Source organism: Tenrec ecaudatus, chromosome 1, assembly GCF_050624435.1.
Source record: "Tenrec ecaudatus isolate mTenEca1 chromosome 1, mTenEca1.hap1, whole genome shotgun sequence".
Lineage (NCBI taxonomy): Eukaryota > Metazoa > Chordata > Mammalia > Afrosoricida > Tenrecidae > Tenrec > Tenrec ecaudatus.
Genome location: NC_134530.1, coordinates 181,682,705 through 181,700,056, shown reverse-complemented (window position 1 = coordinate 181,700,056; position 17,352 = coordinate 181,682,705). Strand labels below are relative to the sequence as shown.

General features: G+C 37.9%; 1 protein-coding gene across 1 annotated transcript in view; it reads left to right on the top strand.

Moving 5' to 3' along the window:
- The window catches only part of NME7 (NME/NM23 family member 7), a 297,332-nt gene that overhangs the window by 27,917 nt on the left and 252,063 nt on the right, over positions 1 to 17,352 (top strand). The window lies entirely within an intron of this gene.

Below are 17,352 nucleotides of genomic sequence, written 5' to 3'. Positions count from 1 at the left end.
GGTTTCTATTCTGAAAAACTGGCATGATTTTAACAACCTTTTAAGGCTATTAGGATCAAGAGCAGTGACACATACCAAAAATTATATTATGGTGTTTGATGCAGAAGAGGCTCAGTAAATATTAACCACAATAATAATAATAATAAATAATGGCAAGTTGTTGTTAGGTGCCATTGAGTCAGTTTCAAACCGTAATGATGCTATGTACAACAGAAGGAAACACTGCCCCGTCCTGCGCCAGCCTCACAGTGTTCCTGTGCCCGAGCCCAGTGCTGCAGCCACTGTGTGAAACTGGCTCATTGAGCACCTCCTCCTCCTTTGCTGCCCCTCCCTTTACCCAGCCTGATGTCCTCCAGGGACTGCTGTCCTCCAGGGACTGGTCTCTCCAGCACACTGGCCCACTTACTCCAAGTCAGAGTTTGCCCTTTCAGCAGTCCGAGGTCTTTCCGTATTCTCCACCAGCACCACAATTCAAATGCCTCGATTCTTACAGTCGTTGTTAGTGGTTTTCTGGGTTGTTTTTTTTTTTTTGGCTACAGCTATTCTTTTGAGGGGTGGTCTCAGTAATGATTCCCAAACCATCAGTCTTGTTCACTTATTCATATTCTAATTCCATTCCTTCAGGTGGGTACCATAATAATTGATGGTCTGCCTTCACTTTGAAATCTATAGTCTTCATTATAATCTCATCATTTTCATTGTTGACAAGATTCTCTATCCTCCCGTTCATTTCCCCCGAGACCTTGAAAGCAGCTTTGATCAATCTCTTGCTCTCAATTCCCATGTTCCTTTTCTTTCTGTCTCTGACTTATTGCCACTTGCTAATAAATCTTTTTCTCTTTACTCTGTGAGCACTTGGAGGACTGAATTACAATAGCTAATGGATCTTCTAGTTGGATTCCCTGTTTTAGACTCTTTTGGCTCCTCCATCCACCCATCCACGGTGCCATCCATCTTTCCAACCATTGGAAAACAGCTATTAAGCATTTGCCTTTTAAAGTATTTTCTAGGACCTGGAATTATAGCCCCTATTCTCTCATATGACTATTAAGATTAACTTTCTGTCAACATTTCTCTACTCAAAATATTCACTAGCTCACGGATTCACTTTCTTTTCTTTATTTGAATTTAAACATACCTACACCCTTTTCTCAAGCTTTCTGTGCCCTCTTCCAGGCGTCATCATCAGGAATTTCTAATAACACCAGTGTTTATTTACAGCTCTTCATGATGACCTTATGGATAGTTCTTTTTCCATTGCCCACAGTTTGAATCACAAGCCTATCCCTGAATTATTTTCCGATATTTGCTATTACTTTATTGTTGGTCTTTATTTTTTCATTTAGAATGATTGTGAGTTCCGAGGATCAGGGTTATTGGCTTGACCTTTCTGAATCTGTGGACTCAGGACCCGTGGACCCTATAGGACCATACAGGGCCGAGTAAGAGCTGCTCCATGGGATTTTCAAGGCTGTACATTTTTATGGGACCAGATTTTCTAATCTTTATCCTACCAAGTAGCTGGTAGTTTCAAACTGCTGACCTTGCACTGAGTATCCCAGTGCTTTACTTACTACACCACCAGGGTGTGTGTGTGTGTCATAGAATTTGACTGGTACACATCAATAATCACCAATATTAGTGTATGAGTCTTATGTAAAGTTTTAAATAAATAGAAAAACATGAAGGTATAGAAAAATATAAAAAATATTTTTTTACTAATGTAAGAAATCAATTGCTGTAGTCACATTGAAAGAAGAGATTATTGCCTTAACTCTAAATTGAATTCCAAATTCTCAGAGTGAATATAATGATTACATGAAAGGTCAGATGATTTAATTATAGGATTTAAGGTGGGTAGAATATCTATAGGATATGACATGTAACTAATTAAACAATTTAAGCTAATTATTAAGATCTGTGAGTAACTTATTGTGCTAGTATAGTAGGTAGATACCAAGCACCAACTACTCTAAAAACATGTTAAAATCATGCTGTGCTAGTTTTCTGCAGGAATTAATTCATATGTTCTCTGTATCTAGGATTGAAATATTGGCCTGATAGTGACTGAGTGCCAATGTGTTTAAGGTACTAGAATGTAACTTAGTTTACATCTATAACGATGACTAATACCCTAATTTTTGTCCATAAGAACCTTACATTATAATAGGAATATATGTATATACGTAGCCATAAATGTACACTTAAAGACTCAGGCAAAATGTAAGGGGATTTTGGAGTGCTGAAACTAGCTTTATCTTGGACACTCAGGCAGATGTTTGTCAAGCAGGGCGTTTGAATTGTGCTTTCATAAGAAGATATGTGTAGGTTGTGTGTGGGGTGGGGGTGGGGGTGATTTAGGATGCGTGAAATGGTTAGAAGGATGTTAAAGGGTGAGATGTGTTTTATAAAAAGAATGAGTTATGTGGTATATGATATATGTTGTCAGTGATCCAGGCCAGCAGCATATTGAAGGCTTTTTTAAAAAGAACATTCTGAATTGAACTGTAGCCATGTGATCATTTTTTGTTTTGTTCCTGGAAAAATGTTAGGGCAGCTATTAACTACCATGCTGGAGTCTTTACCTGCCCTCGCCTTTACTCATCATCCAGGAAAATCAGCCACTTCTTCTTAGGTTGTGATGATGAGTAAGAACTATTTCCCTGATCTCCCCCTATCCCCACGAAGCAAAAACATGTGCTTCGGGGCCTGCAGTTTAAAGAGGGACCTGGTGATCTTGTAGCATAGATGGGCATATAAAGACAGCCTCGCACGTGGAACATGAAAGATTCTTCCAAGCTCCTCCCGCTCCTGCTGCTCCTCTTCCTTGTTCTGTTCTTCTGCAGCATCACTCCACCACTTACTGAGCCGACTCTTCCTGTGCTAAAAATAATGTTAACCAGCTTAACCCATTGAATCCCAATATCACTCTTACTGAGCAGCTGAGGCGTAGAGAGTTTAGTTAACTTCTCAGAGACCAGATGCCCACCATGGAGCACAAAGGGCCTGGGAGAAGCCTGCACATTTGGACGGCTACATGGTACTGACTCCAGTTGCAAGTGGGATGGTGTGAGAAACCCCATTCTTTTCTAAAGTGGGTGGACTTTTACCTTGGGAATTCTGTATGGGATAGTTTCTTCTTTTCTTTCATACTTTGTTTCCCCCCCCCCTACTATAGCTATTACTAAATAAGTAGTCAAAACCAAACTCACTGCCACGGAGTCAATTCTGACTCCTAGCAACCGTATAGGACAGGGTAGAACTTGCTGCGGTGAGTTCCCGAGACTGTAACTCTTTACAGGAGGAGAGAGACTACTTTTTCTCCCACCATGTTGCTGGTGGTTTCTAACTGCTGACCACGTAAGCTCTATGCCACCAAGGCTCCTAAAATAAACAAAGGGGCCAATTAAAGATATTTTACATTTTAATTTCTGACACAATTAGTGATTACAATGATTTGTAATTTGGAAGAGTGTAGACCAAAGTATCAAAGTTGAAGGAGCAGAATAAGGATAGAAAATGGATCGAGAAATATGCTAACAAAGCATGCAGCTAATTTGAGTTTGTTGTTCATGAAATACTTCATTGCTTGAAGGCAGGAGCAAAGACTTTTAAGTAGCACTGAGTTTTGATAGCATGCGTTCAAGTAATATATACATTCACAACTTGCTCTTTAATTATTAAACTGGCTTTGTAGAAGTGATTCTTGTGCGGTGTTTTATTGGCTCTTCCTGTACACTCAATAAGTGATTTGGGAGATATTTTTTTCTCCTTTACCTTCATACTTCTATGAGAACTTTATGTGGTGTGACCGCCACAGTCAATTGTCTTAGACCAGCGGTTCTCAACCTATGGGTCACGACCCCATTGGGGGATCAAACGTCCCTTTCACAGGGGTTTGCCGATTCATAACAGCAGCAAAATTACAGTTATGAAGTAGCAATGAAAATAATTTTATAGCTGGGGGCTCACCACAACATGAGGAACTGTATTAAAGGGTTGCAGGATTAGGAAGGTTAAGAACCACTGTCTTAGATGCTCCCACCCTTTATGTTTGCTTATTTAACTAACAAAGTCGTGTTTTGAAGCATCTTAGGTACCCTTATATCAGCAGTTCAAAATCACTAGTTGCTCTGTGGGACAAAAATGAAGATTTCTGCTCCCCAAAAGATTTACAACCTCAAAAATACCAAAGGGCAAGCCTACTCTGCCCTGTAGGGTCACTGTTAGTTAGAACTGACTTGCTGGTAGTGAGTTTGGAGCTTGAGCTATCATCTAGGCAAGGGTGAGTCACTGGCCGAGGTAAACTAATATGTCCCCGTGGAAATGATTTTTTCCAGCTCTGTGCATGTACAATTTTATTTTTTAAATGTTATTTCAGCACATGTATTTTGGTGACTATGTTGTTTGGTTCTAATAGGGGAAAGCTTAATTATTTTTTCTCCTTTTCTTTTGGAGGTGATGAAGGAGGTGATTAATGGGAGGAGATGATCTTTCAAAGGATAAGTTTTGATCTTACTGGTAAATCATAAATTTAGTTTAGTAGGCTTCCTTCAACATTGATAAAAGATAGACAATAGCTAAGTGCTCATTGTTGTTAAGTGCTGCTGAGTTGGCTGACTCATGACAACCCCGTGTCCAACCGACCAAAACACTGCCCGTTCGTTCCTGTGCCATCTCCACAATTGTGTTTATGTTTGAGCTCGTCCTTGCAGCCGCTGTGTCAGTCCGACTTGCTGAGAACCTTCCTCTTTTACACTGCCTCTCTGCTTCCTTTTCTGTTGCATTATCGACACTTCATTTCATCTACCTAGCATACAATTCAGTGGTTCAACCATATCAAGAACTGTTGTACAATCATTGACACAATAAATTTTAGAACATTTTCTTCTTCTTTGTACTCCTTGTTATTCATGTAATTATTTTTATAAGTTGTGGCAAAAATATACACAACAAGACATTCTCATATTCAACAACTACATGTATAATTCAGTGCCATTGATTATACTTTTCATGTTGTACAACTATTATTGACATCCTTCTCCAAATTGATCCACCACCATTAAAATTGATTCAATGCCCCTTCAGCACAACTCTACCTCCTTCACACATGGTAATCATAGGTCAAGTTTGTTTTCTTCCTTTTTACCCCCAGTAGTTTCTTGATATATCACACACTTCCATAGTTAACTTGCTTTTAAAAAGAATTGATCATCACGTTGCTCCCTTGCCTCTCTACTGTACCAAGCATGATGTTCTTTTCTTGGGGCTGGTCTTTCCAGCTATGGCCAAAGTACGTGAGGCCAAGTCTCACTCTACGAGCTTCTAAGGAGCATCCTGTGGTACTTTTTCCAAGACAAATTTGATGTTCTTTTGGCAGTGCTTGGTACTTTCAGTGTTCCTTACCAGCACCATAATTCAAACACATAGATTCTTCTTCAGTCTTCCCTATTCAATGTCCAACTCTTTTCTTTTCAAAATAAATAATTTTATTGGGGACTCTTACAGCTCTTATAACAATCCATTCAATGTTCAACTCTTACACGCATATAAGGTGATTAAAAACACCATAGCTTGGGCCAGGTGCAGCTTAGTCCTCAAAATAACATCTTTGCTTACTAACATTGCTTCAACAGAGATTTCTCATGCAGCAGATTTACCAAGTGCAAGGTGTCATTTGATCTCTTGACTGCTGCTTCAATGAACGTTGATTGTGGATACAATCAAAACGAAATCCTTGACTGCTTTGGTTTTTTTGTCTCCATTTATCATGTTACCAGTGGTCCACCACTAGTCTATCATTTTGTGTGTGTATGTGTGTGTGTGTGTGTGTGTGTGTGTGTGTGTGTGTGGAGGAGCTTCCAGACTAAGAACGGATTTGCAGTCTTATAAACTTTGTACAGGGATGCTATGAGTCAGAAGCAGTTTGATTAACAGCAGTGGATTTTTTATTTATTTACCTTAAAAACCTTTTATTGTGAATTTGGTGAAGGTTTACAGAGCAGATTGTCAATTTTACATTCAATGATTCATACACACCATCTTTAATCTTATTCTCAGTGTAATCTCTTCTGATTCGATTCCTCCTCTTTTCCTAATACTTCTGAATTTTATCCTTGGATAAATACTTCCCCTTAATCCAGAATGGTGAATTATGCTAAGGTGTGTGCACCTCACTAGCATTTTTGTTCTCCTAGACCTGTGTGCTGTATTTTGTTGCAGACTGAGCGATGTGGATTAATTAGTTTCAGATACACAGGGTGCCCAAGGGCCATGCTGTTGGGGGTTCCACCAGTGTCCAACCAGTAAGTCTGATCTCTTTCATGATTTTGAGTTTTCTTTCACATTTTTCTCCCACTCTGGCCAAGACCGCCTAATGTGATCCCTTTTAGAGCAGTTAGTGTTGCTCGCCAGGTACCATCTAGTTCTTAAACTCTCAGGGTTATGGAGACTAATATTTGCGTAGTCCATTACACCACTGGACTAATTATCACCATGTGGCTTTACTTTTCATTTTTATTTTTTCCTCCCAAATAGTTGTGCCTTAAATGACTGTTCATGAGCTTTTAAGATCCAGTCACTACTCACCAAAGTTGGATGTAGAACATTGTCTTTATGTACCATTATGCCAGTTTGACCTTGGTATTCCCCAATACTATGGTCCTGAGCTTGCTGGGCCAGCAACTAATTATCCCAAGGTGTTTGGTTATGTCTGAGAAGTTTTCATAACTTTGCCTACTATGTTCTACCACATTCATGGATATAGTTGCATCAAAGGTAAATATCCTCTGTCAAACTACATATGTATATATTTACAACTATCCCCATCAAACATATATATTTTTTGAGGGTTTACTCTTGTCCATTCACCCACACCTTTTAGCCTATTTGCCCATCTATGCATCTTTTGGTAGGTCACTGTTATTAAAAGATTGCCTTTGACACTTTCAGTCCTCCCAGTGTTTCCCTGTTATTGTATTGCCTTCTCTTCACCCAGGAAATCCACTTGGCTTCCTTTCCGTTTGGAATTTTATAATTCCCTCTCTTTACTATGTTATTGTCTTTGTTACAAATTAGTGTCTCTGATTCCCTATTTTCCAATTTACAGGTTTTTTTGTTTTTACTTTGGCTACTTGTATCCATCGGCTAACTTTTGAGTTGTGTTGTCATGCATGTTGTTAATCTCAGGTTGTTGACTGTTCTTGGTTCTCTGTTCAACGAACTCTCTTTAGTGGTTTCTTATAGCTTTATCTGGTTTTTACTAATTACTTTAATCTGTTTATCTGCAAATGTCCTAATTTCACCATCATAGGACAGTTTTACTGAGTATATGATTCTTGGTTGTCACTTTTTTTCTTATATTTTTTGGTATGTTTTCCCATTACCTTCTTTTCTGTGTATGTTCTGCTGGAAAATCAGAACTTAGTTTCATTGGTTCCTTTTTGTAGGTAACTTTTCAATTTTCCCCACTGTGTTCACAGCATTCTTTCCTTGTCGTTGGTTTTAGAATGTTTGATTATGTGTTTTGGTAATTTTTTATGGGATTTGTGTATTTGTTCAGTTTCTTCAATGCATATTTTCTCTTTTGTGATATTAGGTATATTTTCTTCCAACAACTCTTAGAAAAATGTATGTGCTTTCCCCACCACCCCCCATTCCCTTTCCTCTTCTTGTTCTAGAATTCCAATCATGCTTGAGTTGTTTTTCTTGATGGTGTCTCAGACAATTCTGAGGCTTTCTCCAGAATTATCTTTGTTTTTCTTTTCCCCTTATTTTTATCCTATCAGTAGCATTGAGAGATTTGTCTTAAACTACATTGATTCAATTAAGTGTTTTGAATCACTTGTAATTTATCATTTATCGTGTCAGTTTGTTTATGTGTTTTTTTAAAATTTTCTGAAGATTTTTGTATGTTTTACTTGATTCCACCCCCTGTATCTTTCTTGATCTTTCTCCCAATCTGTTGAAAATACTTAAGTATCATTCTTTTGAATTTCACATCAGGTATTTACAAGGCCATTTATTCTTTGAAGAATCTTTGGGTTCAGTATTTTGGGCAATTGTTTGATATACATTATCATAGTTCATTCAACTGTTAGTTGTCTTTTGTTTCCAAGACATTGTGGAGTATTTGCATATGTATTTAATTGCTAATTGTATGTTGGCACTTGTCACCTGTCTTCTGGTGGATGTGATAGAAAATATGAGCGTGTGCACAGCTCATGCAGCACTGTTGAGGGGGAGTTTGGTTTATGTTGGCTGCCGTCAGTGATCGGCTGTTACAGGAGTAATCAATGGTGCTTACCCAATAGGTGGCATGGATGCAGCTAGGTGCTGTGAGCATGGCTGCTGTCTCCTGTTGGGTGGGACAGGAAAAAGGAAAAAGAAACACTGAAGAACACAAAAGCAAACATCAATAAAGAAATTTAAGGAGTCAAGCAGGGAAAGTAGGCAAGCAACTGCAAGAAAAAAAAATTTTTAAATAAAAGGAAAATAAAGAGAAAGAAAGATGAAGAGAAAAAATGCACGAAAAGACAAATAAAGGATACAAATTAAAAAACATAAAATGAACAAAACTAGAGAGGGGAGAAAAAATATTAAAAAATTAAATGAAGAGAAATGAAAAAAGAAAAAAAATAGAAACAAGAAAAGAAAGAAAAAAATGAAAGGAAGGATAAAAATGGGAAGGGAAAGAAAATAAAGGGGTGAAAAAAAGAAGAAAACTAGGGTTGGGGCAAGACCCAGAAAGAAAACTGGGGAGTAGAATGCCTGATATTGAGTCCACACCCTCTGTCACCCACGAGGTTCACAGTGGGAGTTGAGGAGAGCAATGTGTTCAGAAGTCCAGTCCTAGACAGATTTATTGTCAACCTAGATGTTATCTGAGGTCAGGCTGCTTGATCTGGAAGGTAGGGTGTGCCAACTCAGAAAGTGCTTATTCCTGGAAGGAACTCTTTCATCCCCAGAGAGCAGCTGTGGGCAGGGCAGCTGGTTTTGGAAGGAGTTCTTGTCTACCCAGGGATGGCTGGGAACTGTGTATCACTGTGTATTCTGTTGGTCTGATGAGGGGAAGTTCATGTGCTTCTAGACTTGGGTGTGTTGCACCAGGAGCTCAATTCATGAGTATGGCTCTGACCTTAGGCAGGGTAGGGGATATGCAGGGGTGAGGGGTGTCTCTGGTCATAGAGTGGGTAGTGGTGGGGTTGGCCATACTTCTGGTTACCAGAAATGCTGTGGGGAACAAGAGAGAATCCCAGCTTTTTCATCACCAGCCACCAGTGTAATGTGTCTCCATCCACTGTCTTAATCATATGCTGCTTCCAAAAGTTCAAGATGTCTGTGCTGGGTCAGGCCAGTGGATAATTCACCTGTTGCCTCTCTGGCACTTCTGGTCAGCTTCTTCTTCAAGGTGGTATTCAATCCATTTCTCTGTTTTCCTTTGAAATTTAGTGTTCTAGGGAGATTATCCATGTGTATTTCATTTGGTCTCTCATGTCTGTGTTGTAGAGGGTCTATATAACGTGTCTGCTTGGCTCACCCTCTTGCCAGAATTTAATTGCTGTTCATACCAGTAAATCAAAGAGTGCTTATGTATTTGCAGAAGTATTAGAGAGAGGGAGATACCATTTTTAGAAGTCTGTAGATCTAGCTGGAGGCTATGTCAAGAATTAATCATTTTGAAGTCAATTTTTTTTACTTATGCATTGAGCAATGTATTATCAAAACGCCTCTTTTGAAACCTTGTGTTTATTTGAGAAGCAATAAAAATTATATATTATTATCAGAGATGCACACATAAACTCATCTTTCACCCCAAGTGCTTAAGAATTGAGAGATTATTTTTTCATTCACATTAATATTTTATTTCTTTTGAATTTGTAATTGATGTGTTGTTAGATAATGGGAATAGTTTTTATTTTTTTCTGCTGTTCCTCTAGACTTATTACTATTGAGCTAAAACATTACTCAAAAACATTTTTGCATTAAATACCTTACTTAACTATTGATTCATCAAATGAATATTTTAGATAATTTATTTTTAAAATTCTGTATGCTTTATTTTTAACAAAATAAAAAGGAAACTTGGAGTGAAATGCTTTCTTCTCTGTACATATTTGTCCCTTTAAACAAAATATATAAAATATTCCTGCTTTGCTTTGGGAAGGCAGGTCCTTTTTCATAAACCTATCAACCCTCACATCCCAGCATGGTCCTGGAAAATGAGCTATGTAATTATTACATCTTGGAGAAGCTAAATGGTAAAATATGATGCTGGTTCTTTTGAATATATAGAATGTTAATAAGTATAAGGTCCAATGTGATTTTAAATGTTATATACACAAATGTTTTGTTAGTATTCTTTACTACATCTTTACTTTCCCAGCCAAGCCAAAGCATAGGGTTTAATTTCTCACCTTTATAACTTTCAACAATTTCATGCTAATTTATGCGGTTGTAGACTTTTTGAATGGTTCCTTTCCTTTGAGAAGTTTGAATTAAAATACTAATAATGCATAACAGATGGCGTTATAAAATTTTAAAATAAAATTGTTATTCAATTTTTTATCGACAGTAACAGACAGACCTATGCCTTTCTTTGTCTAAGCTCTTGAAAAGGCAAGCATTTGTATTCTGAATCTGATTTATGATGTCCTTTGCAAAAAGTAATTTATTAGTAGAGAAATAATTGTATGTGCTCAGTAGTTTCTTTTTTATTCATAGATATAATTTTAGCCACATTTTTGTTTTTCCATGTGCTACAAGCTCATTTATATTTCCTACTGATTGCTTTGCAAAGGCCTTTTAAAAAGTCGACTGCAGTTTGCTGTGGCCTCAGCCGCAGCATCACAAATCAAGAAAGACTCTGCATCTGAGAGAAATGTGTAGGGGAGATGTGTGCGCAGTGCTGTTCTAAGGTTACACACAGGTGCCCCGAGAAGCCACTCTCACTACCTATGGGAGACTTTGTTGTTAGGTGCTGTTGAGTCATTTCCAACTCAAAAAGACCTTAGAGAATGCAATACTGCCTGGTCCTGTGCCATGCTCATAATTGTTCTTATATTTGAGCCCTTTGTTCTACCCACTATGTCAATCCATCTAGTCGAGAACCTTTTTCATGTTCACTGCCCCACTATTTTACCAAGATTGATGTCCTTATTCAGGGACTGGCCTCTCCTGACAACATGTCCAAAGTATGTGAGATATAAACAGATGAAGCACCTAGCTTTTACAGTTATATACCTTCTATTATTTTGGAGAGTATTGAAATATAGAGTTGGAATTGCAGAGATTGAATACTCTGTTATGCAACCTTTCCAGTGAATACAAGTTACAGAACCCTATGTGTATGTCCCATAAAAACTAGGCTCTAATTTGAAATCTTAAAAGAATTGGAGATGTGGGAGATGCTAAGTTTAAATCTTTTTTTACTTAAAAAAATTCACTTTATTTTAAAATAATTTTATTGAGGGCTTATACAACTCTTATCACAAATCATACATCCATCCATTTTGTCAAGCACATTTGTACATTTGTTGCCCATATCATTCTCAAAACATTTGCTTTCTACTTGAGCCCTTGGTATCAGCTCCTCATTTTTCCCCTCCTCCCCCCACCTTCCCTCCCTTATAAACCCTTGATAATTTATGTATTATTATTATTTTCCATATCTTACATTATCCGATATCTCCCTTCACCCATTTTTCTGTTGTCTGTACCCTAGGGAGGGGGTTACATGTAGATCATAGTGATTGGTTCCCCCTTCCTCCCCCACCTTCCCTTACCCTCCTGGTATCGTTACTCTCGTTATTGGACCTGAAGGGCTTATCTGCCCTGGATTCCCTGTGTTTCCACCTCTTATCTGTACCAGTATACATCCTCTGGTCTAGTCGGAATTGTAAGGTAGAATTGGGATCATGATAGTGGGGGAGAGGAAGTATTAAAAACTAGAGCAAAGTTGTATGTTTCATCGGTGCTATTACTGCACCCTGACTGGCTGTCTCCTCCCCATGAATTTAAAAAATGTTTCCAAGAATGGAATCACAGATTTGACTAATGTATTAAGTGTAGTGGAAAGTACTTTGAAGGTGATAGGTTTTTTTGTTAAAAAAATTTAAATGCATAGCTTTGAAAAAAAATTCTTAGGCTTATTTTGGGTACCCCCTTGGAATTGAGTTTCTGAATATGTTCGTGTAGTCACACCCGCATAACACAGCAGTCTTGGATTACAATGGGTTCTGTGCCTAAATCTATCTTTAAGTTGTATTTGTACTTGTCTAAACCATTGGTATGGATTGCATCGAACTGCACCCAAATGACTGTCTTAGATAACATATAGTGCACCTTTGTATGCGTCAAAGACTACAGATACACTAAAACATTTTTAACATACCCACTAAAATGACTACACATGCAAGGTAAAGTTTTTAAAGTCATAAAGTAACATCCATCTGTTCTTATGAACTTTGCATGGACCTTACATTTTTAATATACCATACATACTCTTGTATAAGCTGAGTTTTTCAGCACATTTTTAATGCAGTTTTTGTGGTAAAAGTAGGTGTGTGCCTAGGCTGAAATTTGGGTCAGCGTATACTCAAGTATATATGGTAATAGGCTTTTCAAGGGCCGAGTTCATGACTATAGGATGTCCAGAGGGCTTGGCGACATGCTCCCAAAAGGCCTTGGAAATTCTGGGAGCAGTCTACTCCACATACATTTTTGGCACGTTATCACTTTGAGTTGACTTACTCTGGCACGTAAAAACTAAAATTTTAGTTCTTCCTCGTGATTTGACTCTACAGTGTTGGTATCTTGAAAATGTCTGAATCACAGGAAGTGTATTTTTTGGTTTGGGTCCAGTTATTATCTAGCTGCGTGACTTTTTGTGAATTATTTATATTCTCTAGTTTCTTTACCTGGAAAATCGAAGATTTGAATAAAAAGATCTCCAACATTGTCAACACGAAAAATCAAGCCCTTGACTAGATGAGGCTAAAAAGTAAATTACATTAAAGAAATTACAGGTAACTTTTGTCCAGGAGGTGTGTGATGCTCATGTGTTTGTGTGCTAAGGCAGTGAGTTGAAAGTCCAGTTAGAATGGGACTCTGTTGTGGCAAGTCCAGATGTTCTCCTGTTAGTCTAGGGAGTAATCCCAGCTGTTACTACACAGGCAAATTGGAAAGTTAATTTAAATTAAGTTTGAATAAAATTTGTACTTAGTACACCCATTTTCTGTAGCGTTTACTTGTCTATAAATAGGAATTCCATTATTTTTATGCAGCTTTGAACAGTCTCTTTGAGTTAAATCATAGCTGTAGATGAAGGAATGGGAAAATTTTTTCAAAATGACATGAATTTTTTTCCTTTGTGTAGGTCATTTGAAACTCCAGGTCAAAACTCTTAAGAGGTTGGTCCCAAGAACTTAGGCATTTTCACAGTATTATGGACATTTTTAATTTTTTGCTTTTCTTTTGATGTTTGTCAGGGATTTATTTTGCTATTGTGGAAAGCAACAAGCTCTCCTTTCAACATTTCATTAGGTTGTTGAGTCTCCGAGGAAATCTTAAAAAGTAAAATATCTCTTTCTTCCCCAGTTGTGTTTCACTTCTTGTATCTAATCTGTCCCCCATTTACAATAAAAAAGTGGCTTCTTACATTGTTTTTCTCTCGAGGAAAGGAAGTACAGTAACTGTTGGTCACAGAGTTAATGGTTTCAAAGCAGTCACTTATGGGCAACACAGTGTGACGAGCAGCTTTATAGGATAAAAACTGTCCCTTAAGATTTTCCAGGCTGTAAATCTTTATGGGAAGCAGATTGATACATCTTTCTCCCATGCAGCGGCTGGTGAGTTTGATTTGCCTGCCTTTTGGTTAGTTGTAAAGTGCTTAACCTCTGTGCCACCAGTGGTGCCCGTACAAGACCAAGACAAATAATACCAGCCTCGTTCACTCTTTCCCCCGAAAAAAAACACAAACAAACCCCAAACCAGCCATATGTTCCTTGTAACACCTGCAGGATAAAAAACTCAGTAAATTCTCTTTAGAGCAAATTGTTATCGAAGCAAGAATCCGTGTCTGTGTTGGAAACAGACTGAGAAAATTATTCTGACCAGACCTCAACAAAGTCATAAAATAATGCTGCCAGAGAGAGCAGAAAACAAAGAGCAAAGGAATGCTGTCTGCCCCTCCCCCAATGAGATGTTAGCCTCACTCCTACTCCTCACCAACAGCAAATAAGAGCTCTTACCCACTCCCAGGGGGGAAACCGTTTTTTGGAGAATACACAATCCCATGGGTCTCCTGTATACCGAAAACCAAAAACCTATCTGCAATCAATAGAACAGAGTAGAACTGCCGCTGCGTTTTCGAGACTGTGAATCTTTATAGGAGCAGAGAGTCTCCTCGCTTTCAGCAGAGCAGCTGGTGGATTTGAACTGCTGACTTTGTGGTTAGCAGCTCAACAGATAACCCTCCGTGCCACACATCAAAGCCTTCTTTGTTCTACCACAGCACAGCCCTGTCTCAAAAATCGTTGGCATCTTTTGTGGTAGGCAGCTCTTAACAGCCATTTTGCAGTTATATCAGAGCTCCTTCACACCGTGTATAATTCCTGTAATTTCCTAAGTAAAAACTCTCATCAGAATTAGGTTCTTGTCTCTTACCAAGATCAAGAGTTACTCTGATTGAACTGAATGTGACCACACAACTCATTTTAAAGGCAATTTAATCATGGGGAAAACAAAATGTTCTAAAATTGATTGTGGTAATGATGTACAACTCTTAATATGATTGAACTATTGAATTGTGTGATAGTGGATTACGTGCCAATAATACTGTTTGAAAAAAAAAAGAATTGTTCCGATTAAGCCAAGCAGAAACAGTGGTGAATTTTATTAGAGGGTCCTAGGAGGGAGAATCATGATCTGAAGATTAGTGCAGTCAAAAAATGCCTTCATCTCCAGCACCTGTGAAGGGAGAATTTAAAGTTTCCCATGGTGTGTGAGGGCTTCTGGAAATTTCTGTCTGCGCATGCTCTGTTTCCACCAGGAGATGGTGCAAGACATCCTGGGGAATGCACTCCACAGCTGGCACTGGCTCTCGGTCTCTGAGGCAATCTCTCTAGAATAGCACACAGCTATTAGAGAGAAGGGTTGACTAGGAGCTTCTCTGAGCTCAAGGCCCCCTGTTACAGAACGGTATCACGCTCGCCTCTGTCTCTAGTTTAGCTGTCTCTACTTTTGGTTCTCTTCCAGGTTTAAAAATGCGATGCATATGCTTTAAAAATATATTAAATTGATGGTATCATAGAAGGGCATAGTTCTCAGACCTTTGATTCCTTAAAATTCTGAAATTGGAATATATTGAAAAGGGATACTTCATTAAATGTTTCTTATCATAGGGAACAATGTTGTATTCCTACACACCATTTTATAAGTTGTAATTGCTTTGTTCTACATGACTGTCAAAGGTTGCAAAGCTCAGCCCTGTCTATATTATTTGACTTCATATGAGGAAGTAGTGAAATAACTCGGTATTCACTGGATTGGGCCCATTAAATCAATACTTTCAAAAAGAACTATTGTGTAATTTTCCATCAGAATATAATGGGACAAAGTGTAGACTTTGAAAACTCTAAAGAGTCAAAATTTGGGTTCTGGCTCAGTCATTTCCTTGATGTGTGACCGTGGCCAGTGTTCCTATTGTTCTGATCCTTAGAGTTCTTGTTCTACATTTTCTGTTACGAGAATGATGTGAGATAATATTTTAAAGGGCCTGGTAATTTGGAGATGTTCTGACTATAGTGGTCATTATTATGTTTGTCATGGTTATGATTATCACTGGCTGCATAAAGCTTGGATGATTTTCCTGTCACTAATTTACTTGTTCCTTGGAAGCCAGCATGTGAGACTTTCGTCTTGCGTACTTTGAAAAGAGCACTTCCTAGAAAAGGAGCGCATGTTGGGTAAACTGGAGGCTCAGTCCCAGGAAGGGAAACCCTCAGTGAGAGATGGCTTACATAGCACAATAGCTGAAACTACGCTCTCAGACATACCAAGAATCATGAAAGTAGCACAGGACTGGGCCCGGTTTCATTCTTTTAGGTAAACGTTGCCACAGTCGGAGCCCATTGGCTGGAAACTAACAGTAACAATTTACTAAGCATTCTGAAAAGTGTTTTCCTGCTATTTTAGAAATAGAAGAAAAGTCATTCTGGGGAGATAGAATGAAATATTGGGACTATCTCTGATTTGTGACACTATAATTTTAATGGAGATTCTTGTTCACTTGTATGCATTGAAGTGTGATAGGAATAAATCAAGAGAATATATTTGGCAACTAAAGTAAGAGGTACTTACTTGCTGTACGTAATTTGAAGAACACTGTTATCCCGTCACGTACTTTATAATATTGTTTCATTCAAATCCTGCTTGCTTTTAGCCCCATAAGATGCTATTATTGTTGTGTGTAGATACTGTTTATTCAGACTTACCCATATGTTTCAACTTCTTTGTTCATCATGCATTTCTTGTTTTTTGAATCATCTGGCATTGTTTCTATTCTTTCTTTAAAAAAAAAAAAACCTTTAGAATTTCTCTTAATGTACTCCTCCTGGCAATGATTTCTTTTGACTTTTGTTTGCCTGGAAAGTCTTCATTTTACCATCAGTTATTGAAGGATATTTCTGTTGGTTATAGAATGTTAATGCGGGCAGTTATGTGTGGTTGGAAAATATATGAAGGAAGACTTTTACTAATGTTATAGTGTGTCCCATTTTACATTTCTCTTGATTGCTTAGATAGGACTTTTTGGAAAAATAAAGTTTTACAAACTATCCATCTGTATTGTAGCTTATTAGCATAATCAGAAACATCCTAGACAAACTTCCACCATTAGAATTTATAAGTAAATTATTAGCTTAAACAGACTTCCCCATATAGCTTAACTCGAAAATTAGATGGCAATTCTAGAATTAGCAGCAAATCCCCAAGTTCCTTCCTTAAACAATTATTTATTGTAAAGAGACTGGGCTATTTTAACTAAATATTCATAGTCAAGGAAAAGGAGCTGATCTTTTGCTGAAAAAACAAAACAAAAACTTTTTAAAATAAATAATTTTATTGGGGCTCATACAACTCTTATCACAATCTATACATACATCAATTGAGTAAAGCAGCCTTATACATTCGTTGCCAAAAACTTCTTTGTGGTGGCCAAGAGAGTGTACTTGAAAGTAAACCAAACCCTTTTCCATCAAGTCAATTCCAACATGTTAGAGTAAAACCTCCCCTTTGGATTTCCAAAGATTTAAATCTTTACAAGGGCAGAGAGCCTCATCTTTCTCCGTAGGA